Source organism: Palaemon carinicauda, chromosome 29 (genome assembly GCF_036898095.1).
Source record: "Palaemon carinicauda isolate YSFRI2023 chromosome 29, ASM3689809v2, whole genome shotgun sequence".
Classification (NCBI taxonomy): Eukaryota; Metazoa; Arthropoda; class Malacostraca; order Decapoda; family Palaemonidae; genus Palaemon; species Palaemon carinicauda.
The window spans coordinates 68,606,156-68,616,809 of NC_090753.1; the positions used below are offsets into that span (position 1 = coordinate 68,606,156).

A 10,654-nucleotide genomic window follows, 5' to 3' on the forward strand; every position below is an offset into this window, starting at 1 on the left:
ATTGACTGCAGCTGATGAAGGCAACTGTATCAACGCCTATTCTAAATGTATCAACTTTTCCACCGTTATATTACTTGATAAATATACTTCGAGTGTATTAATCTTCAAATAACTAATGTAAGTATTGAACAGAGATCTTGGGAAGAGTATTTCATCGTGTAATTATATCTTAAAGTGTAGTAGAGAGAGTCTTTCACTTCCAGCAGGGCTAGCCATATAGTTCCATGTCTGCTATCTTGTCTCCTTAAGGTTAGTATTTGACTAGGCTGCCGTTTATAGGAGTCATTGTTAAGCTAGAGTATTAGGGTAAACTTTGTTGGAATTCCACCCAACGCCTTTGTTTTTTTATATTCTCGGGTATAATATGGGGAAAAAAATATCTTTCAAACCAGTTTTATTAGGTTAGACTCCACCCGTCTATTTTTGCAGAGAAATTTTTTTTTTTTTTGTTATTTATTCTCGAGTGTAACATGGCGAAGAAATATCTATTCATTATTAAGGCAAACTACATTAGGTTAGTTAGACTCCAACTGTGTTTTTGCATAAAAAAAAATATTTTCTTGTTGCATTATAGTGTTTGAATACTGCCATCTTTGACAAAACTATCGATTTCCTATTAAAATCTCTATACTCTCCCTTCAAATCCCAAACCTAGAGTACATATATAAAGCACTGTACCCAAACCCAAACATTAATCGTGATATTGGGTTGGACAAAGTGAAAACTGACAATATACGGAAGATAACCACAGAATCACATTATTTTCTATTAAAAAAAATCTGTTTCCTTTAGGAAGACTCCCGTTTTCTTCGAAAATGACATTTATTTTCATCACAAATAAGTAGTTGACAAAGTATACTCTAATATAGCCATCGACAATGGGGGCCACCCACTCGGAACTGGGGGTTTAGTGCGGGAAAAATTTTAAACTTAGGAAGTATGCCCCACTCAATATTAACAAAAACATAATTACCTACTACAAAATAGCATGTGAAAAGCTCTATAAAAAGTATAGTTATTCAATGAGAGATTGAACAAGGCGGAATTAAATGAGCTTGCTAAGTTTTACTAAGGTTTCCTCTACTGCATTGTTTACTTTTAATGAGCACTTTATCTCACTTTCTTACGCAAACACAAGCAGTTCCAATTACGTATTATTGGCTGAGAGCTGTGACATAATTATGACATAATGGTTTCATAACCAGTTACGAACTACTTGTCGAAAGACCATGTTTGTTCCAACACATTCAAACCCTCCGCTATTTATAGGGTATTACTTTCGGCAACGCTGAAAACTAGCCAAGACAATTTTAGTGAGGGATAACTACCCCTATCCGCTAGTTAGCGGAAGAGGGTGCGGTAGACCGGCAGCCGGCTACCCCACTCACTCACACCTGTTGGTTGAGTAACCACTTTTGCTTTTGGCTCGGCAGAGTGTATATGTGCCATCTCTCTCTCCTGTTAAAATAAAACTGCCTTGACTTTATTTACTTTTCCTTTTTCTTTTGTGTATTGGTGTGTGTTTTTTGTCCCGCTATGTGGACATGTCCAGGTCGTAAGGGCCGCCGCTGCGGTACCTTCATGTCGTCCGTAGAGACGGACCCCCATCCTCTGTGCCTGGCTTGCTGGGGACATCAGTGCTCGCGGGACAACACCTGTTCCGAGTGTCGGGAGTGGCCTGCTCCCATTGGGAGAAGTTTGCGCGTAAGAAGAAGAAGAAGTCTAAGCGCGAATCTTCGCCTTCGGGATCTTCCTCGAAATCGAAGAAATCGCGGACTTCTGCTTCCTCTACGCCCAAATCTCTGCCCAAAGCTACTTCTCAACCAGGCCCTTCCGGGGCACGGCCGAGTAGTAGCGCAGGGTTTGTAACTCCAGGTCAACCCTGTGGGATAGGTGAAGGTGTCGGCTCCCCTAGTGAGTCGGCTCTTTCCCCTCCCCCAGGAAGCGCCTGTTCCTTTCCAGACCTTGTGTCTTTGTGGCCATCGCTGGGCATTGATCGCCCCCCTTCGAAGGAAGTTCATCTCTAACTCCTCCGAAGGGGATCGGAGAGAAGGTGGTCATCTCTTTCCTCTGCGGAGGTTGATCCTCCTCTTGTGGGCGCAGGCGTTGTTGCCTGTCGGTCAGGCCAAGAGTCTGGTTCCGACGCCGATGAGTTAGCTAACCCAGCAGGGGCAGTGGCAGGGCTCTCTCCAAGGCAAGCATCCCCTTCGGGGGGAACATATCTCTCGTTCACAAGAGAAGATTGCCTCTGTGCATCGGCAATCTCCTTATGCTTTAGGTTCTCCTCCAGGGACGGAAAGAGAACCTTTACATAAGCGGCGTTGTCCTTTGAGGGAACTCTTCTCCCCTGCGGAGGATTTATCTGTAGATCTTGATCAGTCTCCCCCTCGAGCGGAGTCTGCTGAACGTTCCTCTCCGGAGGTACGTAGAGTGGAGTGGTTCGTAACTCCTCTCCACCCTGGACGTTTTCCTCCCCGTGCTGTGAGGAGACGACTTTGAACCTGCTGGTTCTCTTCATGTTGACCCTTCGGGGTCTTATGACAATCACCCTTTTGGGCTGGCGTGATTGTGAGACTTCGGACTCTCGTCATGTTGATCCTGCTGGTTCTCATGACAGCAGGAGTCCTTCGAGACACCGTTGTGCTGATCCTTCGGGCTCACGCGGCTCGAAACCTTCGGGTTTCAGTTATGCTGAACCCTCGGGCTCTCGTAACGATGGTAACGTTGAGCCTTTGGACTCGTCCCATCAGTCACGCTGACCCTTCAGGGTCTCGGGACAGAGGAACCTTGGTTCCTTGTTATGTTGATCCTTCGGGGTCTCGTAACCTGAGTTATGCTGAACCCTTGGGTTCTCGTAGCTCTAGTCACGCTAACACCTCAATGTTTCGAGACAGAGAAACTTCGGTTTCTCGTTGCGCTGGCCCTTCGGGGTCTCGCAACACAGGCTACGTTAGGCTTTTGGTCTCTCGTGCCCAGTCACGCTGACCCTTCGGGGTCTCGTGACAGAGAAACTTCGGTTTCTCGTTGTGCTGCTCCTTCGGGGTCTTGCAACACAGGTCACGCTGAATCTTCGGGGTCACGTGATCGCAGTCATTTCTTATATGACAGAGTTAGCGGACTCGTTGTGTTGATCGTTCGCGCTCACACAACACAGGTTATCGTGAACCTTCGGGTGAGCGTAGCAGTGAGTACTCTCGCTACACTGAGAGCTCTCGTGCGCACGACCAAGTTGGCGCTCACGGCCGATGTGGCGTGCACGACCAATTTGGCGTGCACGTACGAATTGGCGTGCATGAACAACCTGGCGCGCGGATACAACCTGGCGCGCATGAACAACCTTATGCGCGCCATGCACGCGAACAAGGTGCGCGCAATCAGCACCATGTTGAGGGGTGCGCATGCGAATAAGGTGCGCACAATCAGCGCTATGTTGAGGGGCACGCAAACGAACAACTTAGCACTCGCGAACAATCTCCCGTGCGCGGACAGTCCTGCGCGAGAGCGCGCAACCTTCTCAGCGCGCGCAATCAATATTGTGCGGAATCCAGAGGCAGTGAGGGGGTTCCTAGCCGCACGAACTATGACAGGGCACTCAATCGTGATTCACGATCCTCTGTTGCTCCCTTCCTGGGAACATCCCAACCAGGAGTAGGTTCTCGCAAATTAACAACTTTGTGGAACCATTCGGCATCCCCGAACGAGAAACCGTCTCCCTTTTTGGAGGCAAGGGATTAACCTCCCTGCAAAGAGACTCCCATCAGTCTCTCAAGTGTCATAGTCTTTCACAGAGACAACAGTCGCCCACGAGACTACGCCCAGATCCTATCCCTAAGGGTAGGCCTGTGCCAATCCTACCTGCTGGGAAGCCTCCCTCAGGCAAGAGGGTTGAGAAACCTGCCAAGGTTCCTAAACCCAGGGATCCGTGTCTTCCCAAGGACCTCCCCCTTAGTTCCTCGGGAGCCCATGACCCCCCATGGCTTCGTAACTTATTCGATGTAATGCGCCAAGCCATTACAGGAGTCATTCCCAGCTCCCAGTCCTTAGGGGACATGCCTAGGTTCCCTTTGTCGCCGCCTCTCGTCTCAGGGGTCTCTCCTCCCTCTGATCCTAGGAGGAGTTTGGAGGATTCCGCGCATGTGTGACCATCTGGCAAGGGGAAACGGTCATCCCCTTGCAAAAGACCTTGGGAGGAGAATAGGCAAAAACCTCAGGGTAGTCCCCTACAGTTCAAGATGCCACAGGCCAGACCCCAAGGGGAAAAGGAAAAGGATTCGTCCTTCCCCCCCTAATGAGGATAGGGTGACTTGCTAGAGAGACTCCTTTCCTCCCTTACCAGTCGAGATAGTGTCTAAGGAGGCACGACCTGCGACTGGGCGGGACGCACTCCCTTTGGCAACGGACTTACATCCCACCCGTAAGCCGACGGAGACCTCTAGTCCCTGCCTCGTAACAGGGAGCCGAAGGATTTATTCACCATCCCTAAATCCTCGGCAAGGCTTCCTTCGGCACTGCCTCCTAGGCAACCGGAAACGAACACCTCCTCGGCAGTCTCCCTATCCCCGGTCCATCCCATTGACGACCATGACCCACTCAGGGCTCCTATGGATGAGAGTTTGGATGTGGAAGGGGAGAGTGATCTCGTGGACGACACTGCCAGCAGCTGCTAGCCCTAAGCTCACGGAGGATGAGAGGAAAGAGTTGGAACATGCCTTCTGACAGGTCCTTACCTGCATCCATTCCATCAATGAACTGCCAGATTCGTCGGCAGCCCCTACAGATGGAAAGGAGACGGTCCTTGACCAGTTCTACCGGACTCAGAAACCTCATAGGACCAGTGCAGCTTTGCCCTGGTCAAAGGGGGTGAAGAGTGCCAAACAGAAGGCTGTGTCCCAGGCAACTGGGTCCACCACCTCTCTCCACTCCAGCTCACCCTACAAGCTCCTACCTCCTCTGTATGTGTTTCAGAGGAGGTACTACGAGAACCTCGGGGAATCTCTTCCAACGCTGCCTCTCGATCACTCCGTAGAGGCACTCACGAAGACACCCTTCGAGAAACTCACTGGACTTCGTCTCCTTTTTGGCCTCTGAAATCCTTAACCAGGAGAAGGTGGTAAAGTATGCCATGCAGGCTATTTTATGGCTTGACTTCTGGTTGGTATCCTTAGGACAACTGATCTGGTCTAAGGACCTGTCTCGGGAGTCCTCCAGGAAGTCTTTGGAGACCTTCCTATTGTCGGGCACCCGCGCCATCGAGTTTCTCTCCCACCAGATAGTGAACCTTTGGCACAACACTATCCTGAAGAAGAGGGACGCCGTCATAGGAAAGTTCCATAGACATCTCCTGCAGGCCGAAGTAGCGAGACTGAGAAATGCACCTTTTGAGGGCAATTCCTTGTTGCACCCCAAGGATGTCGAACGGGTGGCAGGACTCCCTCATCCAAAAGGCCTTAACAGCCAGGCCTTATCCCTCGCAGCCACAGTGGAAATTACAGAAAAAACCACAACCGAAAAGGGCTAGAGACCCAAAACAACAGGGTCAAAAGGGTGCAAAGCAGGCCCTTCGCAACAAGAAATCCTTTTGTGGAGGAAAGGGAAAGAGGGGATAAGGCCGAAGCCAATCTCAATAGGCCAGGCATTCCTCCCATTTGCCCACCTGTGTGGGGGATGCCTGCAAAGCTGCTGGCGGAGGTGGCTTCACCAAGGGGCTGAACCCTGGACGGTGGAGGTAATTCATTCAGGGTATCGCATCCTGTTCACGCTCTTTCTCCCTCCCCTGACTCGAGTGCCGATTCCATTGAACTCCTGTGCGAAGGGATCTGCACAGGAGTTTGCCTTCAGGGCAGAAGTCCAGACCATGTTGGAGAAGGGCGCTCTCCAGGAGGTCCTCGACGGGTCCCCAGGCTTTTACAGTCTACTCTTTCTTGTGATAAAGGCGTCTGGAGACTGAAGACCAGTCATCGACCTCTCAGCCCTGAACAGGTTTGTCGAACAGACACCGTTCAACGTGGAGACGGCCGACACTGTCAGACAAGCGATAAGACCACAGGACTTCATGTGCACTCTAGATCTAAAGGATGCATACTTCCAGATCCCAATTCATCCGTCCTCCAGGAAGTATCTAAGATTCATGTTCAATCGGAAGCATTACCAGTTCAAGGTACTGTTTCGGTCTTTTCACAGCACCCCAGGTCTTCACGAGAGTATTCACCCTAGTATCATCTTGGGCCCACAGAGTCAGCATCCGTCTCCTAAGATACTTAGACGACTGGCTGATTCTGGCAGACTCGGAAGCTGCCCTTCTCCGCCACCGAGACGAGCTTCTAAGGTTTTGCCAGGATCTAGGGATCGTGGTAAACCTCGAGAATTCTCATCTGCCTCCCTCTCAAGAACTGGTATCCCTAGGCCTGCGATTAGACACCCTAAGGCACAAAGCGTTCCCATCAGACGAAAGAATTCAGAGACTGAGGGCGATAGCATAGGTCTTCCTCAGTCGGGAAGAGCTCCTGGCGCAGTATTGGCTTCGCCTTTTCGGCCACATCTCTTCCTTGACCCAACTGGTCCCCAACAGTCGCCTCAGGATGAGATCCCTCCAGTGGCGACTGAAATCTTAGTGGAACCAGCACACCGATTCCCGGGATCACCTAGTCCGCATAGGACTATAGGAACAGTCGGACCTCAGGTGGTGGCTGGCGGAGCCAAACCTCAGCAAAGGGGTCGATCTTCACGTATCTCCCCCGGAATTGATGCTCTTCATAGACGCATCAAAAGAAGGGTGGAGGGCTCACGTGCTGCACCATTACATCTCCGGCCAATGGTCCGAATCAGAAAGGTACCAGCACATAAATCTCTTACAGATGAGGGCAGCTTTTCTGGTCCTCAAAGAGTTCCACCAGGTCCTGGGGGAGCACTCCGTGGTGTTGATGAGCGACAACACCACAGTAGTAGCTTATCTGAGGAAACAGGGCGGTACCTTTTCGCAGCAGCTGTGCCATCTGGCTTTTTAATGGGCAGAAGACAACTCGGTGACTCTTATCAGCTCGCTTCATTCCGGGCAAGCGTAATGTGCTAGCGGACAAGCTGAGCAGAGCGACTCAGATAGTTGGCACCAAGTGGTCGTTGAATCCTCTAATAGCCAACAAAGTCCTGACTTTGTGGGGTTCCCCGATTGTGGGTCTGTTCCCAACTGCCCCAAATTTCAGGCTCCCGTTGTACTGCTCCCCATTCCCGGATCCCCAAGCTCTTTGGCAAGATGCTTTCTAACAACGGTGGATAAACCTGGACGCGTACGCGTTTCCCCCATTCTGTTCGAAGAGAAAATTCCTCAACCAGGTACGAGCAAGCAACAACTTGCAAATGACCCTCATTGCTCTGCTATGGCATCACGCAGAATGGTTCCCAGACTTTCTGCATCTCCTCACGGAGATCCCGAGGAAGCTCCCCCCACAACACAACCTCCTCAAACAACCATATGCCCACATCTTCCACAAAGCCGTTGTTTCGCTTCGACTTCACGCCTGGAGATTATCCAGCACCTCCTCACACAGAGAGGCTTTTTGCAACCGGTTGCGAAAAGAATGGCTGGACACCTCAGGAGATCTACTGAGGCAGTCTACCTGGCGAAGTGGTCAGTTTTCTGTGGTTGGTGTTGTGGAAGGGGTATCTCTCCCCTCGATGCCCCTGTTCCAACTATAGTGGAGTTTCTTGTATACCTTCGGGAAGAAATGCTTCTCTCGGTCTCGGCAGTCAAAGGCTACTGCTCAGCCTTGAGTCTCGCCTTTAGACTGAAAGGAGTCGACATTTCCTCCTTGGAACTTTCTTTGCTCATACGTAGTTACGAGCTTATTCGTCCTCAGGCAGAGCTAAGACCTCCCCTTCAGAACGTGGTTCGGATCCTCAGGTCCCTGAAGGGCTTCCCCTATGAACTATTACGTTAGGCCTCCGATCGCCACCTCACGTGGAGGACGGTGTTCCTGCTCGCTCTGGCTTCGGCCAAAAGAGTCAGTGAACTTCATGGTCTATCTGCTGATGTCTCCCACTCTAGGAGATGGGAGGAAGTAATCCTTAACTACGTCCCTGAGTTCGTAGCTAAGACTCAAAGTCCGGGTGGCTGAACTCCAGGTTCGACCCATTTCGGATAGAGTGTCTTCGTTCTGTAACCGAAGATCCAGACCAACTGTTACTATGTCCAGTAAAGAGTCTGAGGTGTTACTGTACTTAAAAAGAACAACAAAAGCTCGCCCCAGTGTACAAGCGCTTTTTGTTAGCACGGGGAAGGTCAAGAGGAGGGTCACGAGGAATACTAATATCCTTTTGGATAAGGAAAGTAATTGAATAAGCTCACAATCCAGTCCATCCTCTGTCCAACTGACCCAGAGCTTATGACGACAGAGGCATTGCAACGTCTCTGGCGTTAAAGAAGAATTTTTCTGTGGCACAGGTAATGCAAGCGGGCATTTGGAAGCGCCAAACGACCTTCACAGCCCACTACCTGAAAGACGTAACCCACAGGAGCATGAAAACCTTTTCCATTGGTCCTGTGGTGGCCGCACAACAAGTTATCTAATGCCTCAAGCTCCTTGGTGGACAAGTAGGAGAGGGTTGAGGGCTGAGGTTACCCGGGTTAGTCTGGGGTGAATGAAAAGAATGTCTGGCTCCTTTCTTTCTTTTACCTTCTCCCCCCCAAGGGAAACAGCTCCGCAAGACTGCAGCATAGCTGACCTCACCCCTCTGCAGGTAAGATTCATTTCCCTTGTGCATCCTAAGTATTAATAGATACTTTGTTACGTCACCAATACCTCTTGAGGGGAGTGTATTGGATAGATCTTAGAACTCATATTTATCTTCGAGTTCCTACGTAAAGACAAGCCACTAGTCTCTCTCACACAAGCTTCGACAGGCCGCTATCATTGTGTTACCTTGTAACTACTTTGATTTGAGCGAGGGTAGGGTTTCTACTAATTAGATAAAAAATCAATTAGAGAGAACCCCGGGTCATGACCACGGCCAGTTGGTGGGACTTCCTCCCTCCTAAGAGTAAGTCACCCTATAAATAGCGAAGGTTTGTATCTGTGTCGGAACAAATAACAAATTTGGAAATAATTTGTATTTATCCTAACATACAAACCTGGAGCTATTTATACAAATTGGCCTGCCACCCTGTCCCCCTAGAAGTCCTGCCAGAAAGCAAAAGTGGTTACTCAACCGACAGGTGTGAGTGAGCGGGGTAGCCGGTCTACCCCACCCTCTTCCACTAACTAGCGAATGGGGGTAGTTATCCCTCACTAAAATTGTCTTGGCTAGTTTTCAGCATTGCCAAAAGTAATACCCAGGTTTGTATGCTAGGAAAAATACAAGTTATTTCAAAATTTGTTATTTTTCCACTGTAATATGCTGTTTATAGGTGTTTTTTTAGAGGGTGGGAACGTATTAATTATTTTTTAGTTATTTTATATGGGAAAAATTGATCCAAGATACAAGCGAATTGACATACGAGCTTGGGTCCCAGAACGCATTAAGCTCGTATCTCAATTTATTACTCTAATAGTGCCATGATGATGACATTGGTAATGATTTCGAGTCACAAGATGATTGATACTGGGAACAATGCTGTTAACAACAGATTAAGGTATGTTACAGTGCAATAGGTAGCAGACACCCTTAGAGTTCAGGTTTGGTATGCATTTTCCAACTAGAATGTTAATGTATGGAGATGAAGATCGGTTTAGTGTTTGATATCTCTAGTTACAAAGCCTATAAAGGATGATGTTTTTTCGGGTCTGGCGCCCTGATAAGTACAGTAATATCTCCACATGACGGTTGGATTGTGTATAAGGTTTAATGTATGTCAATTTTTAACGTATTTAGGATTTTTGCTTTTTAAAATGTCATAAAGGTTCCATTTACATATTCTGATCATGAAAAATTACTTGCAACCTGCTATCATTTTACAAAATCCAGATAGTTACAGTACTAAGCATCCATTTGAAGTACAACAGTAAAATATTCAATTGATATTCAATGACTTGGAGACACATAAGGTGGGATAAATCAACATAATTTGGATTTTATTTTTGTAATATTTAACTAATTTGGTACATGATTGAAGGTATTGATTGTTTTTACAACCTTTCTTTTTAATTGCAGTTAATTGTCGGGAGTTCCACAACGAAGAAAATTGGGAACAGGAATTGGCAGTTAATCGCCACAAGACCAAGAAGTAAAGCATTATTGGGGAAGAATTATTGACTTCGGAAGAAGACTCGAGACCTTCCTTGCTTTGTAATGGCTAATCAATATCTAATATCTCATCTGACCAGGAACAGCAATCATCACACATTGCATCAGCCAAGAAAGACTCAAGATATTACATCGACAATACTGATATGCTCAAAGTTTATTTAAGCTGCAAAATGTAACATGTCTAAAATGGTAGCGTAGCCAAAATCGAAAGGGTTATTATAACATTTAAATTTTGCTATTAGTGAGACTTAGTACAGTATGTTAATTTTATTGTACCACATAAACAACTTGAAAATAATTCAGTTTGTTCCTATATGCATATAAACCTTTTAATCTTTAAAATAGGGTGTTTTCAGCTGTGCTGTAAGTGTCATTTAATCGTTAAAATGGTAATTTGTTAATGGCAGGTGGTGTG

General features: G+C 47.8%; 1 long non-coding RNA gene across 1 annotated transcript; it reads left to right on the plus strand.

Moving 5' to 3' along the window:
* LOC137622817 (uncharacterized) lies at window positions 1-10,359 on the plus strand. Its single transcript, XR_011040482.1, has 2 exons — window positions 1-117; window positions 10,144-10,359. It is a non-coding gene; the product is annotated as an uncharacterized lncRNA (long non-coding RNA).
* Window positions 10,360-10,654: the final 295 nt, after the last annotated feature.